The sequence below is a fragment of the Chlorocebus sabaeus genome, chromosome 12 (assembly GCF_047675955.1).
Source record: "Chlorocebus sabaeus isolate Y175 chromosome 12, mChlSab1.0.hap1, whole genome shotgun sequence".
Taxonomy (NCBI): Eukaryota; Metazoa; Chordata; class Mammalia; order Primates; family Cercopithecidae; genus Chlorocebus; species Chlorocebus sabaeus.
This window is the reverse complement of record NC_132915.1, coordinates 48172711-48197030: the sequence shown is the minus strand read 5'-3', so window position 1 is coordinate 48197030 and position 24320 is coordinate 48172711. Positions and strand designations below refer to the sequence as shown.

Sequence of the window (24320 nt, the reverse complement as noted above, 5' to 3'; positions counted from 1 at the left end):
GGTGCTATGGTCTGAGGGTTTGTGTACCCCCTAGATTCATATTGAATTCTAATCACCAAGGTGATGGTTTCAGAGGGTGGGGACTTTGGGATGTGATTCCATCACATGGGCTCTTTCCTCATGAATGAGATTAGTGTCCTCATAAAAGAGGCCCTGGAGAGCTGCCTTGGCCCTTCCACCATGTGGGACACATTGAGAAGCTGCCATCTATGAAGCAGACAGCAAGCCCTCAATTAATCTGCTGCTGCACTTATCTGGGACTTGCCAGACTCTAGAACTGTAAAAAACAATTTTGTTTATAAGCCACTAGTTTTTATGATATGTCTGTTACATCATCAGCCTGACTGGACTAAGACAGGTGGCTACCCTCTGTGGATGTGTGGGTGGGTGCCTATGCATCTACAGAGAGAAGGGATTTTCTAATGTTTCATTTCTTTTTGACAGCGTCTATGCTCTGTCACCCAAGCTGGAGTGTGGTGGTGCAATCTCAGCTCACAGCAACCTCTGCCTCCCAAGTAGCTAGGATTACAGGTGTGCACCACCATGCCCAGATAATTTCTCTCTCACATATATATTTTTTTTTTTTTGAGACGGAGTCTGGCTCAGTCGCCCAGGCTGGAGTGCAGTGGCGCGATCTCGGCTCACTGCAAGCTCCGCCTCCCGGGTTCACGCCATTCTCTTGCCTCAGCCTCCCGGGTAGCCGGGACTACAGGCGCCCGCCACCTCGCCCGGCTAATTTTTTGCATTTTTAGTAGAGACGGGGTTTCACCGTGTTAGCCAGGATGGTCTCGATCTCCTGACCTCGTGATCCGCCCGCCTCGGCCTCCCAAAGTGCTGGGATTACAGGCGTGAGCCACCGCGCCCGGCTCTCTCACATATTTTTAAGTAGAGACGAGGTTTCACCATGTTGGCCAGACTGGTCTTGAACTCCTGGCCTCAAGTGATCTGCTTGCCTCAGCCTCCCAAAGTGCAAGGATTACAGATGTGAGCCACCACACCTGGTCTAATATTTCTTGTTTGTGAATCCAAGGATAGAACTGTTAAAATTTACACAAGATGGGGAATCCCTAGAAATCATCTAGTTCACCACCAGAGGAAGAAACTGAGGCCTAGAGAGGTTAGGAGACCTTCCTGAGACTGTGCAGCAGGCCTTCTACCTGAATCCTGGACTGCATTCTTTCCCCCATACCTGCTACTTGTTTAGCTGGGCACCTTGCCACCTCCTTTGTTTCTTTGCTCACTTACTTTTTTCCCCTTCATTTTTGTTTTTCCTGAGGTAGTGAGGTAGTAGTGAGAGGGTAGGAGCAGACTATTTGGAAAAGAGGGTTCTAAAAAGATAAACCTAAAAATGGACCCCTGGAAGCTCAGTATGGGATGTAGTATTATATGATCCAATTCTTCACTCCTTCATGTATCCGCTGACTCTACCATGCAACTTGACAGTGCCCTCCCATGAGAGAGTGGTTATACTTCCCCCTCCTGGCTTTGGCCATGTGAGTTAGACAGATGTTTTTCTTTTCTGATTGTTCATTGTTATTGTAACAAGTCCACTCACAACAGCATCAAAAAGAAGAAAATACTTAGGAATAAACTTAACCAACGAGGCTACTATGGTTCGGATGTTGGTCTCCTCCAAAACTCATGTTGAAATTTAATTTCCATTGTAACAGTATTAAGAGGTGATCAGGCCATGAGGGCTCTCTCCTCATGGGTTGGATTAATGCCATTATAAAAGGGTGAGTTCAGCCCTTATTTGTTTCTTTGCTCTTCCACCTTTTGCCATGTGAAAACAAAGCTTTCCTCCCTTTTGGAGGATGCAAAGGAAGACTGTGAGCCAATAAATTTCTGTTCATTATAAATTACCTAGTCTCAGGTATTCTGTTGCAGCAGCACAAAATGGACTGAGAGACAAAAATCTTGAACACTGAAAGCTACAAAATACGGCTGAAAGAAATTAAAGAAGATATAAATTCATGGAAGGACATCTCATGTTTATGGATTACGAGACAATACTGTTAGGATGTCAATACTACCCATAGTGATCTACCAATTCAATGCAATCCCTACCAAAATCCCAATGATATATTTTTCAAATAGAGAATCTCATGCTAAAGTTTATATGGAATATCAAAACACCCAGAATAACCAAAGAAGAACAAAGAGGATTCATAGTTCCTGATTTCAAAACTTAATACAAAGTGATAGTAATCAAAACAGTACTGTACTGGCATAAAGACATAGAGACCAAAAGAACAGAATAGAGACTGGAAACAGACTTTTAAATATGTGGTCAAAGACCATTCAATGGGGAAAGGATAGTCTTGCCAACAAATGGTTCTGGGAAACTGGATATCCATATGTGAACAAATGACTTACACTAAATATAAACATTAACTCAAAGTGGATGAAAGACCTAAACCTCAGAGTGGAAAGTACAAAACTCTTACAAAAAATCACAGGGGAAAACTTTAATGACACTGGTTTTGGCAATGGTTTCTTAGATATGACACGAAAATATAAGCAACAAACGAAAAAAAAAAGTAGATTTCATCAAAATTTAAATCTCTTACACATCATAAGACACTATCAAGTGAGTGAAAAAGCAGCTCACAGAATGAGAGAAAATATTTGCAAAGCACAGATCTGATAAGAAATTAATATGCAGAATATATAAAGAACTCTTAAAATTTGATAACTAACAAACCACCCAGTTTGGGCAAATGCCCAGATAAGCAAAGGACTTGAGCAGACATTTCTCCAAAAGAGATACACAAATGGCCAATAAACACATGAAAAGATGCTCAATTAATCATTAGAAAAATGCAAATTAAACCCACCATGAGTTACCACTGCATACCCACCAGGATGGCTATTATTAAAAGAAACCCAAAATATAAATGTTTGCAAATATGTGAAAAAATTGGAAACCTTGTGCATTGCTAGTGAGAATATAACATGGAGCAGTTGTTGTGGGAAACAGTATGGTGGTCCCTAAAAAGTTAAATATAGGATTATCATATGCTCCAGCAATTCCACTTTAGGGTATATATTCAAAAGAATTGAAAACAGGAACTTTAAAAGATATTTGTACACCTATGTTCATAGCAGCATTATTCATAATACCCAAAAGATTTAAACAACCCAAATATCCAACAATAGATGGGTAGATAAACAAAATGTGGTGTATATATATGATGGAATATTATACAGCCTTAAGGAATGACATTCTGACATACACTACAGCATGGATGAGCCTTGAAAACATTATACTAAGTGAAGGAAGTCAGATATAAAAGGACAGCTACTGTATGATTCCATTTATATGAGGTACCTAGAACAGCCAAATTCATAGAAACAGAAAGTGGAACAGTGGCTACCAGAGGCTGGGAGAAGGGAGGGAGGGGGAGTGCAGAGTTTTAGTTGATGAAAAAATTCTGGAGGCAGTGGTGATAGCTGTACAACAAGGTAGATGTATGCAATGGCATCAGGCTGTGCACTTAAAGAGTTGAAATGGTAAATTTTATGTATCTCTTACCACAATAAAAAACTGAGGCAGAGATGCTAATGTAACAGTTCCAAACCTAGACCTCAAGAGATCTTGGGAGCTTTTGCTTGTGCTGTTGTGCCTTTGCCATTATATTAGAAAGTCATGCCAGGACTGGCCTGATGATCCCAAGAGGAAGACGAGAGAAATGTGGAGAACAGTCAAGTCACTCCAGCCAAACCCAGCTTAGATCAGCTGAACTAAGTAAGATCAGTAAGAACAATTGATTGTTGTTTTAAGTCACCAAGTTTGGGCTTTTTAAAATGCAGCATGTGTATGTGTGAGGTGATAGCTAACTGATACATTTAGGGAGAAGTATCTTCCAGCTTTTCAACTTGGCCAGTGGATTGAAGGCCTGGAATAGGACAGAGCTGCTACTTGTGTACTGACCCAGCTCTTGCCTGACCTGTATCCTCTTTTTTTTTTCTTTTATTTGAGGCAGGATCTCATTTTGTTGCTCAGGTTGGAGTGCAATGGTACAATCATAGCTCACTGCAATCTTGAACTCCTGGGCTCAAGTGATCCTCCCACCTCAGCCTCCCAAATAGCTAGGACTACAGGCATATGCCACCATGCACAGCTAATTAATAATTTTTTTTAGTAGAGATGGAGTCTTGCTATGTTGCCCAGACTGGTTTTGAACTCCTGGCCTCAAGTGATCCTCCCTCCTCAGCTTCCCAAAGTGCTGGAATTACAGGTGTGAGTCACCTTGCCTGGCCTTGTATCACCTTACTCAAGGTACTCAGGAGAATGAGGCTCACCACAAGCACAAGCTCCTGGTGGCATCTAGGCATCTACATGCCACGAGGTCTATAGTGGTGTCACCACACTCCTGTTCTGAAATGAGGGTAGAAATGACCTTGGGGAGAGAAATCAGTCCACTGGGGATCTCCTGGGATCACAGCACCTATACTCTCCAACCCCAAATGTAGCCTGGAGTAAAATGCTGGTTTCATTTTCCAATAAAAGGCAGGAAAACTATATGTGTATGAAGGTAAATATACTTTTAAAAGTGCAGCTAAAACAAATAAAGCTTTTTAGCCTGACTGAAATAGGCAAATGCATGTCTCCCTATCACATCTACTTTGAAGGAAAAAAAAAAAAAGGCCATATGCTATCAAGATGCTGGCTCCATGAATCCTATTTGGTCAGCCCTGGTGAGGCTGATGAGATTTAAATTGATAAATATGAACCTTACTATTCCTAAGCACACAGAAGACATTTGGCCAAGGAATCTTTCATATTTTCTCCTAGTCCTCATTTTCCCAACTGCCTTAGGATTTTCTGAGAGAGTATTTAGGCAGAAAAAGGAGTGGTAGCAGCCCCTAGGTTGGTCTCTACGGCTGAAGAAGTTACTTATCTGGGAGCCAGAAACATTAGTCAGCTAAATAAGAGGAACATTTGAAGAAAAATTACATCCAAATTCCTCCCTCCTTCTTGGAATCAGAGGCCATAGTGAGTAGCCAGGAAACCTCTCTTGGCCCATCTGAGCCTTGGGTCTTGGTCATGTTCCCAGGGCCTCCCAGCCTGCTGTTCCTCGTGCAGATGAGAATAGGGTAGAGATGTTTCCAAGGGCAGGCCTGCCATGGATGTGGAGTTCTTGGAACTCAAGACCCAGGAGAAGAAGCAACTAAGAGGTCTTTGAGAGGCTGCCTTCATAGTATACGCAAACCTCATTTTATTGTGCTTTGCTTTATTGCTCTTCATAGATCCTGCATTTGTTACAAATGGAAGGTTTGTGGCAACTCTGTGCTGAGCAAATCTATTGGCGTGATTTTCTACCAGCATGTGCATACTTTATGTCTCTGTGTCAGATTTTCAAAACTTTTCATTATGATCTGTTATGGTTATCAGTGATCTTTGATGTTACTATTGTAGTTGTTTTGGGGTGCCATAAACCATGCTTATATAAAAAGATGAACTTAATTGATAAATGTCTGTATTCTGACTGCTCAACTGCATGGCTATTTGCCCATCTTGCTCCCTCTCCTGGGGCCGCCTTCCTATTCCCCGAGATGCAGCAATATTAAACTTAGGCTAATTAATAACCCTACAGTGGCATCTAAGTGTTCAAGACAAAGAAAAAGTTGTACATCTTTCACTTTAAATCAGAAACTAGAAATGATTAAGTCTAGTGGGGAAGGTATGTCAAAAGCCAAGACAGGTCTCTTGTGCCAAACAGCCAAGTTATGAATGCAAAGAAAAAGCTCTTGAAGAACATTAGAAGAGCTACACCAGTGAACACAAAAAATGGATAAGAAGTAAAATAGTCTCGTTGCTGATATGAAGAAAGTTTTAGTGGTCTGGTTAGAAGATCAAACCAACTACAACATTCCCTTAAGCTAGTGCCTAATCCAGAGCAAGCCCTAGCTCTCTTCAATTCTATGAAGGCTGAGAGACGTGAGGAAGCTGCAGAGGAAAAGTTGGAAGCTAGCAGAGGTTGGTTCATAAGGTTTTAGGAAAGAAACAGTCTCTCTTACATAAAAGTACAAGTTAAAGCAGCAAGTGCTGATGTAGAAGCTGCAGCAAGTTATCCAGAAAATCTAGCTGAGATCACTGATGAAGGTGGCTATGTTAAACACAAGAGATTTTCAGTGTAGATGAAACAGTCTTCTATTGGAAGAAGAAGACATCTAGGACTTTGATAGCTAGAGAGAAGTCAATACTTGACTTCAGAACTTCAAAGGTCAGGCTGACTCTCTTGTTAGGGGATAATGCAGCTGGTGACTTTAAGGTGAAGCCAATGTTCATCTCTAGTTCTAACAATCCTAGGTCCCTTAAGAATTACGCTCCATCTAGTCTGCCTGTGCTCTATAAATGGAACAACAAAGCTTGGATGACAGCACATCTATTTATAGCGTGGTTTAAAGAATATTTTAAGATCACTCTTTTGTTACCTACTGCTCAGAGAAGAAGACTTCTTTCAAAATATTACTGGTTATTGACAACACACCTGTCCACCCAAGACCTCTGATGGAGATGTACAAGGAGATTCTTATTTTCATTTCTGCAAACATAACATCCATTCTGCAGTCCATGGATCAAGGAGTAATTTCAACTTTTAAGTCTTACTCTTTAAGAAACAAATTTCATAATGCTATAGCTGCCATGGATAGTAATTTCTCAAATGCATCTGGGAAAAGTAAATAGAAAATGTTCTGGAAAGGATTTATTCCAGATGCCATTGAGGACATTCATGATTCATGAGAGGAGGTCAAAATACCAACATGAACAGGAACTTGGAAGAGGCTGATTCCGACCCCCATGGATGACTTTGAGGGGTTCAAAACTTCAGTGTTGAGGAAGTCACTGCAGATGTGGTAGAAATAACAAGAGAACTAGAATGAGAAGTAAAGCCTGAAGATGTGACTGAATTGCTGCAATGTCATAATAAAACTTGAATGGATGAGCAAAGAAAGTAGTTTCTTGAGATGGAATCTACTCTTGGTGAAGTTGCTGTGAACAGTGTTGAAATGATGACAAAGGATTTAGAATATTATATAAACTTAATAAAGCAGTGGCAGGGTTTGAGAGGATTGACACCAATTTTGAAAAAAGTTCAACTGAGTAAAATGTTATCAAACAGCATCACATGCTACAGAGGACTCTTTCATGAGATGAATCAATCGATGCAGCAAACTTCATTGTTGTCTTTTAAAAACTGCCAGAATCATTCCAATATTCAGCAGCCATCAACATGAAGGCAAGACCCTCCATGAGCAAAAGATTAGACTTGCTTAAGGCTAATTGTTAGCATTTTTTAGCAATAAAGGATTTTTAAATTAAGGCATGTATGTGTTTTCTTTTAAATGTATTGGTGTTGCATACTTAGTGGATTACAATGTAGTGTAAACATAACTTTTATATGCACTGGGAAACAAAAAATATTGTGTGACTCACTTTATTGCAGTATTTGCTTTATTGCAGTGGTCTGTAACTGAACCCAAAGTATCTTGAGGGTGTAACTGTAAAGCCTCTGAAACTTATCAGGGCTAAGATCAGTTTTGTGGAAAATTTTTTTGAAAATAGTGGTTTTGTTACTGTGAAAGTTAGTTACACAGATTCATGACTCTGAAGGAAAACTCTGAATTTCAATAGGGTTCTCTGGCCTCAGTTTTCTAATTTGTAAGTGAGAATATTTGATGATTTTAAAGGTTCATTTATGTTCCAATGAAATAACCTTTAAGGTGCTTTTAGGTTCCCAGATTTCTTAACACTATCTCAAACTCATTCTCACCCCTCTTCTTCTCTTTCTCCCAAAGCCAACTGCCAGGGCAAAGTGGACCGATTTAAATCTACATTGCTTGGGTTGACATATAGTGAAACGGAACTAAGCCAATGAAGGGGCTCATGGAAAACATGTCATATATAAGGTAATTTAGGGTTTTCAACCTGACAGTGCAGCTGGTTCCACTGTCAGTAGTTGGTCCTAGTTTGCAATTTGCTTTATCCCACACTTCAGAAGTTGCCTTATTGTGCCCTCTCAGAGATCCCAGCAGCAACTGTCACCTCCCCTTCCCTGCAGAGCTCTGAGTCCAAGCTCCTTGTGGCCTCTCCTCCAAGCTTCTAAATTCTAATAATCCTGAGGGAAAAAAATGGCAGATAGGAGACAGAACTAACTTGCAGCTTCCACTCAGATGTACAGAGCAGCATGTGAAGACTCACATTGTGAATTTTTGCTCCAAGAACTACCACAGGAACATACTGCTTGCCACTGCAGGTGCCATGAGACAGCCAGAAAACTGGGAGTGCCCAAAGTGTGAGAGGGTGAAAATCTGCCCCCAAATGCACATCCTCACTGAGGAGCCTAGATCACAGAAGAAGGATTTGACCTTACCTGGAGCTGAGATTAATTTAGAGAGCTGAGAAAAATGTAGGGTTAGAAGAAGTAGTGAGAAGACCCCTGTTGGCTCTCAGTTCCTGGGGAAGCCATTTCTGACTTTGTCTTACAGGGGTCCTCAGAGAGGGCTGCCAGTGGAACTGGGGAAAGACCACAGGGAGAAGGAAATTTCCAAATGAACTTTGTACAATTTTGACTGGATGTGAAGTTTCCTGGACAGAATCTTGGGGAGTGGGGTTAACAGGGAATGCAGATACAAGCACAGAAGCCACGGCAGTTGGGGAGGTGTGAAACCTGAAAGCGCTGCTTGCTTTCTCAGCTGGGAGGCTTGTAGCCTGGGCCAAGTTCTCAGCCCTACTCACCAGCTGCCTGCAAATAAACGTTGCTGTTGGTGGGAGTGAGACTGGCCTTTCGGGCTGCATGGTTGCTGGGTGAAGCCTGTCACTGCCAGCTTTCCCCATTTTCCTGGCAACTTGTATGACATGGCAGAGGCAGCCATAATCCCCCTGGGAATGTAACTTCATTGGCCTGAGAACTACACCCTATCTGCTACAGCAGTCCCAGCAAGCCCCGCCCAAGGAGAGTCTCAGCTCAGACACGTCTAACCCTGCCCCACCTGATGGTCTTTCTCTACCCGCCCTGGTAGCTGAAGACAACGGATATAATCTCTTGGAAGATCTGTGGTCCTGCCCACTGCCTGAGAGACCCCAATATTTATCCAGGTGACCCTAGGGCAAGCTTGTATACTCCCTATACTGCCATAGCTGATTGATGCTCTCTTGAAAGTGCCACCTGCTGACTGGAGGCCAACCAACATAAAACTAGCATACTAAACAAAACTACAACCAAGGACTCTCACAGAATCCACTTCACTCCCCTGCTACTGCCACCAGAGCAGGTGCTGGTATTCACGGCTGAGAGACCTGAAGACAAATCACATCACAAGACTCTTTACATACTCTCCTCAGTACCAGCCAGAAGCCCAGTAGCTCCACTGAATGGCTAGACCCAGAAGAGAAATAACTATCACTGCAGTTCAGCTCTTAGAAAGCCACATCTCTAGGGGAAGTGGGAGAGCACCACATCAAGGGAGCACCATGTGGGACAAAAGAATCTGAACAGCAGCCCTTGAGCCCCAGATCTTCCCTCTGACATAGTCTACCCAAATGAAAAGGAACCAGAAAAACAATCCTGGTATTATGACAAAACACTCCCAAAAGATCACATTAGCTCACCAGGAATGGCTGCAAACCCAGAAGAAATCTCTGAATTGCCAGAAAAAGAATTCAGAACGTTAATTATTAAGTTACTCAAGAAGGCACCAGAGAAGGGGAATACCAACTTCGAGAAATCAAAAAAAATGATACAGGATATGGATGGAAAAGTCTTCAGAGAAATAGATAGCATAAATTAAAAACAATAATAACTTCTGGAAATGAAGGACACAGAGAAATGCAAAATACACAGGAAAGTCTCAACAGAATAAAATAAGTAGAAGAAAGAACTTCAGAACTTGAAGACAGGTTTTTTGAATTAACCCAATTGGACAAAGACAAAGAAAACAAGATTAAAATGAATGAATAAAGACGTCAAGAAGTTTGGCATTATGTTAAAAGATAAAACCTAAGAATAATTGATGTTCCCAAGGAAGAAGAGATATCTAAATGTTTGGAAAACATATTTGAGGGAATAATCGAGGAAAACTTCCCTGACCTTGCTAGACATCTAGACATCCAAATAGAAGAAGCTCAAAGAACATCCAGGAAATTCATTGCAAAAAGATCATCATCTAGGCACATAGTCAGCTGGTTATCTGAAGTCAAGACAAAGGAAATAATCTAAAGAGCTACAAGCCAAAAGTATCAGGTAATCTATACAGGAAAACCTACCTGATTAACAGCAGATTTCTCAGCAGAAACCCTACAAGCTAGAAGTGATTGTGGTCCTATCTTTAGCTTCCTTAAACAAAACTATTATCAGCCAAGAATTTTGTATCCAGCAAAACTAAGCATCATACATGAAGGAAAGATAGTCTTTTTCAGACAAACAAATGCTGAGAGAATTTGCCGCTACCAAGTCAGCACTACAAGAACTGCTAAAAGGTGCTCTAAATCCTGGAACAAATCCTCAAAATACACCAGAATAGAACTTCGTAAAGCATAAATCTCATAGGACCTATAAAACAATAACACACACACACACACACACACACACACACACACACACACACACACGTATTCAGGCAACAACTAGCACAATGAATAGAATAGTACCACACCTCTCAATACTAATGTTGAATATAAATGGCTTAAATGCTCCACTTAAAAGATGGAGAATGGAGGAATGAGTAAGAATTCACCAACCAAGCACCTTCTGTCTTTAAGGGACTCACCTAACACAGAAGGACTGACATAAACTTAAGGTAAAAGGGTAGAAAAAGATATTCCATGCAAATGAACACTAAAAACAAGCAGGAGTAGTTATTCTTATACCAGACAAAACAGACTTTAAAGCAACAGCAGTTAAAAAGACCAAGAGAGACATATATAATTACAAAAGGACTAGTCTAACAGGAAAATATCACAAGCCTAACTATGCACATAATACCGGAGCTCCCAAATTTATAAAATAATCATTACCAGACCTAAGAAATGATATAGACGGCAACACAATAATTGTGGAGACTTCAATAATCCACTGAGAGTACTAGACAGGTCATCAAGGCAGTCAACAAAAAAAACAATAAACTTAAATTCTAACCTAGAACAAATGGATTTAACAGATATTTGTAGAATATTCTACCCAACAACTGTAGAATATAAGACATTCTCCAAGATAGTCTATATTATAGGCCATAAAACAAGTCTCAGTAAATTTAAGAAAATCAAAATGATATCAAGTACTCTCTCAGACCACAGTGGAATAAAATTGGAAATCAACTCCAAAAGGAACCTTCAAAACAATGCAAAGACATGGAAATTAAATAACCTGCTTCTGAATGATTATTGTATCAACAATGAAATCAAGACAGGAATTAAAAAATTCTTTGAACTGAATAATGATAGTGACACAATCTATCAAAACCTCTGTGATACAGCAAAGGTGGTGCTAAGAGGAAAGTTCCCAGCCTTGAATGTCTACATTAAAAAGTCTGAAAGGCCAGAAATAGACAATCTTTAAGGTTACACCTCAAGGAATCTGAGAAACAAGAACAAACCAAACTCAAACCCAGCAGAAGAAAGGAAATAATAAAGATGAGAACAGAACTAAATGAAATTGATACAAAAAAATAGATAAATGAAACAAAAACCTGGTTCTTTAAAAAGATCAAACAAAACTGATAGACCATTAGTGAGTTAACCAAGAAGAGAGAAGATTCAAATAAGCTCAATTAGAAACAAAATGGGAGATGTTACAGCTGATACAAAAGATCATTCAAGGCTACTATGAACACCTTTACATACACAAACTAGAAAACCTAGAGGAGATGGATAAATTCCTGGAAATATACAACCCTCCTAGATTAAACCAGGAAAAAATAGAAACTCTGAACAGATCAACAACAAGCACTGAGATTGGAATGGTAATAAAAAAAACTGCCAACAAAAAACATCCAGGACCAGATGGATCCACAGCTGAATTCTATCAGACATCCAAAGAAGAGTTAGTACCAATCTTACTGAAACTATTCCAAAAAATAGAGAAAGAGGGCGTCCTCCCTAAATCATTCTATTAAGCCAGTATCATCCTAATACCAAAACCAGGAAAGGACATAAAGAAAACTACAGACCAGTATCCCTGATGAACATCAATGTAAAAATCCTCAACAAAATACTAGCTAACCAAATCCAACAGCATATCAAAAAGATAATCCACCTTGATCAATTGGGTTTCATACCAGGGATGCAGGGATGGTTTAATATCCGCAAGTCAATAAATGTGATATACCACATCAATAAAAAATCACATGATCATTTCAATTGATGCAGAAAAAGCACCTGACAAAATCCAGCATTGCTTTATGATTAGAACGCTCAGCAAAATTGGCATAGAAGGGATGTACCTTAAGGTAATAAAAGCCATCTATAACAAATCCACAACTAACACTATACTGAATGGGGAAAAGTTTTCCCTGAGAACCAGAACAAGACAAGGATGCCCACTTTTACCACTTCTCTTCAACATAGTACTTGAAGTCCTAGCCAGAGCAATTAGACAAGAGAAAGAAATAAAGGACATCCAAATTGGTAAAGAGGAAGTAAAACTGTTGCTGTTCACCAATGATATAATCGTTTACCATAGAAAACCCTATGGCCAGGCACAGTGGCTCATGCCCGTAATCCCAGCACTTTGGGGGGTAGAGGTGGGTGGATCACGAGGTCAGGAGTTCAAGACTAGCCTGGCCAAGATGGTGAAACCCCATCTCTACTAAAAATACAATTAGCCTGGCATGGTGGCAGGCGCCTGTAGTCCCAGCCACTCAGGAGGCTGAGGCAGAGAATTGCTTGAACCCGGGAAGCAGAAGTTGCAGTAAGCCGAGATCACACCACTGCACTCCACCTGGGCGACAGAGCAAGACTCCGTCTAAAAAAAAAAAGATGTATGTATTTCAATGTATATATATTTTACCTAAAAGAATAATTGAGTAGGGATGGAGTGGGGCATGGGTGAAAGTACAAATGAAATAAGAATGGCAGAAGGTGGTGATGAGGGCATGGGGGTTCTCTATATACCATTAGGTTTATTTTGTATGTATGTGAAATTACCCATAATGAAAAGAAAAACACGTTTGCACTGTTTAAATCATCAGGAATGACTCTGTGTTTACACAATTGCTTTTACATACTTTGCCTATTCAGCTCTATACCTTTTCTAGAAAGTTTTAACAAGTTTAAAACAATTGGTGTACCAGCCTATTTAAAAATATTTCCCCAAATATTTTATAATCTGTCAAACTTAAAAATTCCTGCTGGTAGGTTCACTTTCATTCACGCAGCTCTGTTGCACTCGGAGATGACTTTCATCTGTGCTCGACACCTTTGCTTCTGACAACTTTAGATTGGTTGCTGTGGGTGGCCGAATCTGCTAGTCCCTTCATATCTGTCCTCCTCTTATAGGAAAAGAACCTCTGAACTTGAGGTACATAGTTTCTTGGAATAGAGATTTTTCCAACTTTCCCTTGCAAGAAAGTGTGCAGCATGTGGTTACATTCAGTAGAGAGGGAGAGGGCTGTGCACACCTCCTGAAACCTATCTTTAAAAGGATTTGTTCCTCTTGCCCCTTCCTCTATCCTGCTGTTGAGAACATGTACATACAGCAAGCCATCCTGGCCTAGGTGGATAAGGGCAACACCCCAGAGATGTCAGAGCAAGAGGAGATTAAAGACATTTTGCCTTGGTCTCTAGAGGATATGGTGTCAGACCAGGCCTGGAACATCTTCCTCTGGACCGTTACTTGAAACTGGAATATACTTCTGCCTTCTTTAAGCTACTGTTGCTGGGGGTCTTTGTTAAAAGCTGCTGAATGTATATCCTAACTACAGCAATCCTAACATACCCTCTCATTCCTCAGGCAATGTCCCTCTGCTGTAGAGATGACTGTAGTTCCCTTCGCATCAGGACAGTGACCACAGGGAATGTGCTTCTAATAAGCATGACTGTTCATCTTCAATTGAAAACCCTTTTAGGAAAGTCCACTTTCAACAGTAAAGGAAAAGATCAAAATAAACTAATTATAACCAAGGTAAATGAACAAAATTGTCAGCCATCTGCCTTTTCAAGGCTTTTAACTGAATACATAGCTTATTTTATAAAAACTTTGTGTTCAGAATTGGTATTCTCAGCACATGCAGTACAGGCCCCTGTGCTTTTATGTACATATTTATGTGTATGTCTCTGTGTGTATACAGTGCTCTCTTTGGATTGCCAGCAGCGACAGTCAAAATAAGGAATTTAACATGAATCCCCACTGTGTATGTTCCCAGTGAATAATTATCCATATTTCACTGCTAATGAGAAAACCTGGCTTGTAACAGGTTCCTTTCTGTCACGGACATTTCTCATTTGTTAAAATAAATGAAGTGCCCGTCATTTTTGTTTTGTTTTATTTTTTTAAGGCAAGCAATCTCTGTGTGCCATTTGCAAGGACACCAAAAAACACGTGCTAATAATGTATTCCACGCCTCCGAGAGGCCAAATAATAAATCATTCCCACCCCTCCCTTTTCCTTCAGCGAAGAAGTTCACAGTGTTTAAGGCAGGGGGCGAGCATCTGTCTTTTCTGTTTCCCTCCCAGCTACATGTATGCGGAGCATTTCCACCCCAGGGAAGAAGCCATCAGCAGGCAGTGACAGTGCTCTCTCCTCCCCAGGCCTCAGCTATTAAAGGGTTTGGGTTAGTGAGGTGGCTGAGGAGGATGCAGCACGTGGGAAGGCTGCTTAGCTAACGAGAGTTCTGGCAGCAGAAGGCCTCTCTCTATCAACCCTTCTTAACCAGTGAAAGAAAATATTGTCTTTAGGCCCCATTCCCAGGCCTAAAGTGGTTCTAAACTGAGCCAAAGCCAGGTGTGATTCACATATGTGTAAGGTTTCCTCTCCCTAGTTTCATCTAGTTTTAAAAAAATATCTGGAAAGTAAGAAAAGTTTAGAATGGGACAGATGTACCCAATAAGAAAACTAAATTATACATGAAGTTGCCCCCTTTTAAAAATGTGTGATTGATTTTTTTTTTTTAATCTTAAATGCCAGAAAAGACATCTCTCTGAATGTGTCTAACATCCCCAAGTACAGATATGAAATAGGGAAAAGGAAACACTAAAGACCAGGGAGTTCCCCTCATTATTTGCTCCAACTATGACAGAATCAATGGCCTCCAGCAAGGACAGGGCATCGGTCCAGATGTAACCTATAATGTGCCACCAGTTGACATCCTTGCTTTTGTCCAATTGACTTCACTGACTTTCTGCATGTTTGTCTCTTGATTTTACATGGCTTCTGTGACTAAACAGCCTGACTCAGGGAAACAGCCTGAGTTGGACAGGTGAGAAGGAAATTGGGGTAGAAAACTGGGAGCCCTGGCAGCCCTGGCTTCACTTCCTTGCACCCTCAGCAGAAGATGCTAACTTTAAAATTCATAGCATAAGGTTGCCTTTGTGGCACCTGTCTCTAAAGAAGCTCTGAATTCACAATACAAGGGTCATTATATAGTGGATTTTTGTTGATTCAAAGGTCTGAAAATCACCAAGATTGTTGGCAAATGGCTTAATTTGTGGGCTTCCTTGTAGGATAGATCAAACCAGCTCAGGCATTCATTAGCTGCCAGTTACTTTGAGTGAGCCACACAGCCAAAGATCATTTTGATGCATTCTTAGCCTTAATGAGCAGAAGCAAAAGAGTTCTGAGTGCATGTTTTTTCTCCTCTCCCCGTCTCTGGCGAAAACAGCTCAGAAGAAGGCACCTGAGCTTGATAAACCGATTGCACAGAGTAAAAGCTGTAAATGGACTGAACCCAGTTCATGACGAAGAATGGTCTGAAAATAAGAATACACAATCTAAAAGAGGAGGAGAAAAAGTAGTACTCTGGGAATTTTCACTTATTTAACTGCTTTCTAAAGGAAAAGAAAGCTGTGGCTGATTAGGACATGCTGTGTAAAAGTATGAAAGATGTGGCATTATTACTTCATGAGCTGGCTCCAGGCCTGTCAGCATTTTCATTACAATCTTCTATTTTTCACAGAGTTAAACTTACTATAAAAATGATGTGTGTCGGGATGAAACTTGGCACTTGGTGTAGTCAGTCTGGGAGTCCTTTCCTTAATTTAATTTTCCAAAACTGGAAAACACTCAGTCCTGTAAATTTTATAGAGGGATCTCCATTTTGCTCATGGTATATGGTATGTACGGGCCTCACTCTAAGGCCATGGGGTGACAGAGCAAAAGTAGGGAAGTTGTTTCAGTGCCTTTTCTGGCTCCTTCCATTTCTGGTTTGGCATTCTCTTGGGTGGCAGAGATGGTCGCTAAAGAGCTTAGAACGAGTGGGAGCTGGCACCAAGCAGCCGGCCGAGAGGAATGATTAATTCATATTGGAAAAGCGCAGTTACTCATTCCCATTTGTCAGCTGGACCCTAGAAGGCTGTGGGAGAAGACAAGCAACTTTAATTTTCACTCCGATTTCTGGGACCTCCCAATGAGCTGGTCAAATAACTGGGCCAAGATGATTCCCATGTACATTTGCCCAAAGAAAACTAACTTAAAGACGTTCCCGGAAAAATAAAACTATCCAAGCCGATTTTCCATTCCTCAAATGTCTCTTCACCCCTAGCATAAGCTTTGGGTTTCCATTGGCAGGGGGTATGCTAATGTCTCCCATGATCCTGGGCATCTGGTAGAAGAACTTTATATCTTTCTCAGCATGAAAAGTAGCTCCATCCAGATTTATGACTTGATTAAGGCCTTGCCTTTTCCAAAATGATTGGGTTACTATGTGGCTACTACCCTCACTAATACCCTAGGACTTGGTTATCCTCTTACAGGTGAAGATGATGAGATGCCTGCTTCTGATACATATGCACACACAACTATGAAAATGTGATTCTACTGTAAGATAAGAGTTTGGCCGTGTTAAACAGCATGCTTCTCCAGGATTGGGCCACCTCTAGGGGGCAGCAGGCAGGCAGGCAGGCAGGCTCTAGGAAATCAGTCCAATATTAAAAATTCACAGGAGTGTTGATCGGAATTGAACCTATCTCACATGGATAATACACAGAGTTCCCATACGTCCTTCTCTGCCAATAGGCTCTTGGCATAAAATATACCTTTTAAGAACACATTAGCATTTTTTAAAAAGTTTCACCTTTCTGGGTTTATAAGTCCCTGGTTGACTCTACCCTTAGGCTGCTGGCAGGTGCCACCTGGCCTGCAGGAGGGAAGACCAGGATGACCCTGGGAAGGCCTGGATGCACGCTGCCTGGAGCTGAGGAAGTAATTTCAATCCACAGATGAGATGGCCTTTTAATGAACTCTAGAATGTGGATCATACTTGGGTCATACCATACTTTTGAGGAGAGTCCTAGGTCAGAAATTCCCCTCTCTATGTATACTTATCCATTACGCTCACCAAGATTAGATTCTGTAAGGAATGAAATGATGTTTCACATTTGGTCTGAAATAGGACATTATTTTAGGACTTTCAAGGAAGCGCTCCATAATCAAGGTGCTATTGCTCTGAGAAGAAAACAGCGGTTTCAGAGGAAAACCCGTGGACTCTATGAATATTCTCTTCTCTTGAGTGATATAGCTGTTCTCAGCCCCTCACTCCAGCCAATGGAAAGGCAAGCTAGAAAATATACAGATCAGCTTGGAGGAAAAACAAAAGCCAGCAGCAGCTCTGAGCCAGCATGCCTTAGGAACTCAGGCTAAGTTTGGCTCTGATTTTGGGTGAGAGCCTTTGCAAAAGAAATAACGCCCCCCACCCCAACACAAAAAAAGAACCTTCACTCACAGCCCTGTCTACATCCCATTTCATTTCTCTTCTGCTGAACCAAAGCCACAGCATAGCAGTGGATATGAAGAATGGCTAATATTCCTAGCAGGTATCCCAGGCGGCCTCACTGGGCACAGCACAGGGTTCAGCGGCAAGCCACAGGAAGGAGCCACTGCTGACTAGGAATTCCACAGTGAGCAGTGGGGGCGGAGCTACCAGGGGAACGCGAAGACCTTTCTTGGATTTATTATTCCCACATAAGTCTCCTGGGTCTTGAGGCTCCAGAAACTTCTCAGCAAAGGAAAGAAAATAACAAACAATGTGAGGGAAGGAAGAAGGGGGAGAGTTAAGTGGTGAGCTGAAGTAGGGATGAGAGCCATGGCAAGGGAGGAAGGACAGGAGTAAGGACAGAGGTATCTGAAAGGGTCTGGCTGGCTCTCTCCTGGGATAAGAATATGCTCTGGCAGGTGATGTCTGGCCTTTGGCAGCCAAACCCAAAGAGCAAATGGTTTTTCAAGGACCCATAAATAGATAGGTCCTATAAAGAAACATCAGAAATCCATCCACAGCCCTTACTGGAAATGTCACAGCATCATTGTGATGGGCACCTGAAGGGCAGACAGTTGACCAAATGCCTGCTATTTGTCTTGCAGCCTACATTTCTAGTATTGATTTGTTTTGGCTCCTAATCTTCTTTGGGTGTGGTTCTCAATTTGCCTTGGATTTATATACTCCAGAGACTCCTGTGGAGCATTTAGTGGACTCTCTGATGGCTTAAGGAAGAAGTGGCCTGGTTTGGATCCCTGGGTCCAATTCTGACCTTTCCAAGATGCACTTGGACTTAGGAGCCCTAAAACCAATGCAGTCTCCTTAGGCAACCTGGGATTCAGGCCAGTTTAGACTTGGATGAGGCAGAGCACATGCTGTTCTGCTGAGAATGGATAACTTGATTGAATCAGTTCTTTTTGGGCTTTCCTATTTTCCATAGCACTCACATTGCATGAAGGTGGAGGGTCTAGAATGGGAAATGCATATTAAAAGAGGGATGTGTATATGATCTCTGTATAACGAGGGATGTGTATGTGATCTCTATATAACGAATGGAAGTGAGAACGAAAGTTTCCACAGAGCTTCTCAAAGGCATTCCAAGGACAGCAGATTTGAAAGCCTAAATCCAGGCTTGGCCAGAGCAAGTACGATTACTATGGGACAGAAATTATGCCTGTTATCCAGTACCATTACTGGGCACCTATATTCTGTTTTAAAATGTACAATTAGCATTTCATTAGAGTTTGCTCTTAGATCTTTCTAGAGACCAAAGCTGAGAAACCCCAGAATATAGAGAAGGAAAACCAACCTTTTCCTACAGTAATGAGATTTTTCTCCTTTAACATATGTTTTTGGATTATGATGGTGGGGGTGGGAATTGGGAATGAACAGTGTTTACAACAGGGTGTTTACATATTGCCATCTGACTCTTCACTCTTGTCAAAAAATTATTACAAACAAAGTAGTCAAAGATGTTTGTCATTGTTGGTAAGAAGGCCAGAGCAGGAGTTGGCAAACTTTTTTTTTTTTTTTAAGGGCCAGATAGTGAATATTGTAGACTTTGGCCTACAGTATTGTAGCCATATGGTCTTTGTCACAACTACTCAATTCTGCCACTGTAACTTGAGATCAGCCATAAATAATATGTAAACAAATGGGTATGGTTGTGCCCCACTAAAATCTTATTTATAAGGGGTGGTGGTCTAGACTTGGCTTCAGGACTAACCCCTGGTTGAGGGTATGAGATCATTAGAGTTTCTGTATGCTGAGAACAAATGGTCTAGTAAAGCCACTAACTGCCTGTGCAAGATATATTTTTACCCCCAAAGAAAACAGCCATTTTCACAAGAGAAGGAAGATGAATTCAATACCTTCTTTTCTAATTAAAAGATTCAACTTGTTACTTTAAAAAATGCCAGTGTACATTCATTATAGACGAAAAGCTCACAAAAATATAAAAATGCAAAAATCTCTCAAGTCCCACTTCTCAGAGGTAATTGATCTGAATGTCACTCATTCCAATCACACATATGCACACACATCATTAGGCAGATTAATAAATCTTGGACAATTTTCTTGTCAATGAATATAGGTCTACCTCATTCTTTAAATGGGTGATGGGTGCACTAAAATCTCAGAATTCACCACTATATAATTCATTCATCCATGTAACAAAAAACCACTTGTACCCCAAAAGCTATTGAAATAAAAAAATATAAATAAAATCAGCACTGTTATGAAGCAAAAAGAGAATCTTTAATCAACTCTCCATAGATAATTACATGTTTCCAATTTTTCACTAATATAAACTATGCTGTGGTGAATTTCCTAGTACATACATCTCTGTGACCAAATACTTCCCTAGGTTACATGACTGAAGTAGCACTGATAGCTCAATAGGTATCATTTGAAAATACTGATATACATTGCTAAATCACCCTTCAGAAATGTTATCCTAATTTATGTTTTGGACAACAATGCATGATAGTATATGTTATTTAATTCTTTGATATTTTGGTAGACAGAATAACTACTGCCCCCCTAAAGAAATCCACCTCCTAATCCCTCAAACCTATGAATATGCTACATGACAAAAAGGACTTTGCAAATGTGATTAAGAAAGGATACTGAGATGGGGGATTATCCTTGATTATGCAAGTAGACCTCATGTCATCAAAAGGGGCCTTATAATGGGGAAGATAGCGAGTCAGAGAGAAGTGTGAAGATGCTATGCTGCTGTCCTTGCACATGGGAGAAGGGCTACAGCCAAGGGATGCAGGTGGCTTTGAGGAGCTGGAAAAGACAAATACATTTCCCCCCAGAGCCTCCAGAAGGAAACAGCTTGGTCAATCTTGATTTTAGCCCAGTAAGATCTGTTTTGGACTTCTGAGCTCTAGAACTATAACAGAACAAATTTGTGTTGTTTTAAGCCAACTATGGTAATTTGTTACAGCTGCAATCAAATTAATACAGATTTCATAAACATTTTTCATCTTTACCAATCTATTGATGGCAAATAGGATTTCTTTTTATTTGCTTTTCTTTAATTATTGGTAAGACTGAATTTGTTGTCAACCTTTTGATGTACAGTAAGTAGTTAATGTTGCTGGGTAATGCATCTATTTAAGAAACTGAATAAAGCTCTGGATTCTTTCACCAGTGAAAAAGCGTATTTGCACATATACTAGAGGGCCTATGGAGTTCCCAAAGCTTGTGGACCCCAGGTTAAATACCCCTGAACTAGAAAGCCGGAGTGGAAGAGGTTCCAGTGACAGCATTCTCTTATTCAAAGTCACAAAGATAAGATCTGAGAGCATGTCCCAGCCTGGCAGATAGGTAAGATTTGATGTAAGCAAGTGCCTGGCCAGGAAGGCAATAATCAGGGATCTGACCAAGCAGATCCTTCCTGCACTGTGGAGCACAGAGGCTGGGCATTGCCCAGCACCTACTCCTCTTGTTCTCTACCCATTTCACCCTCTAGCTTCTAAGCCTGAAAGCAATCGGGTTTTTGTTCAGAAATCCTCAGCAATTCCTCATCCTTTTGCCTTCTTTTCTTAAATGATTCAGGCAAAACCCATTAGGCAAGGCTAAAGAAGACAATGTTCATAGGGGGATGGGGAGCTGTGGTAGTCCAGGATGGGACACTGAGGCTGAGCAGAGTGAAAAGGGCATCTACACCGGGGGCACAGTGGTGACCTGAGGAGGCATGTAGAACCTGAGTGAGGTGAGGATAGCATCTGTGTGGGGGTGGGGGCGGCAATGGTAGGAGGCTGTTTATACAGAGAACTTGATCAAATAAGAAAGTATGTTAAGGATAGTGGGTGCCAGAGAGTTACAAATATGGAAGAAGAAAAAAGAATAAATCCTGTGGTGTTGGGTAAAAGTTGGACATACAAGGGAGGACTCATGACTCAATGTATAGATAAATATAGAAATGATTATATTAGTGTGTGTGTGTGTCTGGCAATACATGCACAGATATATGCATTTTTTTTAACTTCTGGGTATTGAGACCAGTGACACATCAGTAGCAATGAACATACTTGATGTTGAGATCTTGGTGTCTAAATAGTATTCTCTAGGGTTGGAGCAGGGAAAGTTCAAGATGAACTTAGAATATCTTCTTGTGCCAGAAAGTAATGAAGTTCTTAAAGAATGATATGAATGTGTCAAAAGATATGAGTCATCTTAAAGTCACATTGGCTGCATCTGGGAATGTTTTACTTTAAAATGAAAGAAGTTAGCATAGCATAGATTATAGCCTACTGGATAAGACAGGAAGCCACAAGTTCATGCAGGTAAGTTCGATGAGGAATGAGATGTTTGCCACAGTCCCAGGGTGCCTCCTCACAAAAGACATATTAATTCCAAAGGAAAACTTTGGAACTTAACTTCTACAATGGAAAAGGTCAGCAGATAGCACTTTAATCAAGTGACTGGCATTAACATCGGCAGTCATGGTATAATGGAAATCATAATCATGTGACTGGGTGTGATGAGAAGAGCCCAGCATCACTTCTGTGATGTTCTTGCCAAAGTCTCATAACAAAGACTCATCTAATCATGTGGAAACATCAGGCACATCCAAACTGAGGGACGTGTTTCAAAATAATAGGCCTATCATCTTCAGAAGTGTTAAGGTCCTAAAAACTGAGGGAAGCCTGAGGAACTATTTCCATTTGAAGAAACAGAAGGGACATGACAACTAAATGCAATGTGTGATTTGGGGAGGAATTCTTTTGCTACTAAAGACATTATTGGGATAACTGAGAAACCTTGAAGGAATATGCACTGGGCGATGAGGTATTATGTCAGCAACTTACTCTCGAATGGATGATGTAGAAAAAGTTCTTTGTATTTCACTTTCAACTCTTTTGTAAAACTGAAGTTATTTCAAAAGCAGAAAAACTTGCATCTCAAACCAAGAAGTAGAACATGTGAAAAGAGAGGAAAAAATCCTGCTCTATCCACTGAGACCTCAGAATTTGGAGGACCAGGAAACTGATAAACTTGAGCATCTAAGGTGAAATTGCCGATGGCTCAGAAAATGGGGTTGTTCTACAGTTCTTTGAACATGTTCCATGACTTTTGAAAAATTATCCTCCTTTCTCCAACCAGCTTTTGCTCTGAAAATAAGTGTCTTGTCTATCCATTAAATACTACAGACAACTCAAAGTCTGTAATGCAATAACTTTGTTTTATGTGAATGCTGATTTCTTCTCAAATTAAAAAAAAAAAAATTCCTTCTTGGGCCAGGCACACTGGCTCACATCTGTAATCCCAGCACTTTGGGAGGTGGAGGCAGAGGGAATGCTTGAGGCCAGTAGTTCGAGACCAGCTTGGCCAATATGTTGAAACCCTGTGTCTACTAAAAATATAAAAATTAGCCAGGGTTACAACATTGTACCCCAGCTACTCAGGAGGCTGAGGCACAAGAATCACTTGAACCTGGGAGATGGAGGTTGCAGTGAGCTGAGATTGTGCCACTGCACTCTAGCCTGGGCGACAGAGTGAGACTCCATCTCAAAAAAAAAAAAAAAAAAAATTCTTATCATTTGGCAACAACCAGTTTATCATTGCTATGTCAACCATAAAACTAAAAAACTGAAAGTTCTTTAAAATTAAGTTTAATTAGCCAATTATTATCATCTGAATAAGCAATACTTATATATTAATGAACCAAAAACCATTTCATAATCAAGTTTTGTATAAAAGATGTTTAGATCCTGAAAAAAAAATTGTAATGATTGCTCAACAAAAAGCATTATTTTCCTTCACTTTTCCTCCAATTTAACTTTTTATAATATTTTTCTCTTGGCAGTTATACCATTTTTGGCATCATTTCAGTGTGCTTAGCAGAAGCTCTTCGTTAAAATCTCGTGGTCCTATCTCCCTGATATTTGTTTTATGAACTATCATGAACCAGTTTCTGAACATGCCTTTCAGTGAGAATCTGAGAAGCCAGGAAAGTTCATTAATGTAGAGAACAACAGGATTACAAGGAGAAGAATTAAGAGGAGGTCAGTTTTTACTGTGCATGTAAGAATGCCATGGTCATTTTCTTCTGTGCCTAAATTCTTTTTCTGGGCTCAGGAAGCTGGCAGGACATCAGACGCACAGGCTTGTGCTGGTTTCTCTCTCTTGATACCACTTCAAAGAGTCACACATTACACACAATGGTCTCTGCCAGGTTCCAGAGAGGGCGTTGAATGAATTTTTGGTCTTATCTCCTTGGCAACAAAATGTACAGTGAGCTCATTATTTTTGAGCAGGCACTGCCAACAGAGAAATGAAGAATTCCATAATCATAATGGATTTTCACATAAAAAGATTCCTGATAGAATGATGTTTTATGAGCTAAACTGGTCTTTCTACATCCTTTCAGAGATAAAGTATTAAAGGTGAAGGAT

At 40.6% G+C, this 24320-nt stretch overlaps 1 protein-coding gene across 3 annotated transcripts in view; it reads right to left on the bottom strand.

Annotated features, from left to right (window-relative positions):
* ADAMTSL1 (ADAMTS like 1) overlaps positions 1 to 24320 on the bottom strand; it is a 419132-nt gene that overhangs the window by 21484 nt on the left and 373328 nt on the right. The window lies entirely within an intron of this gene.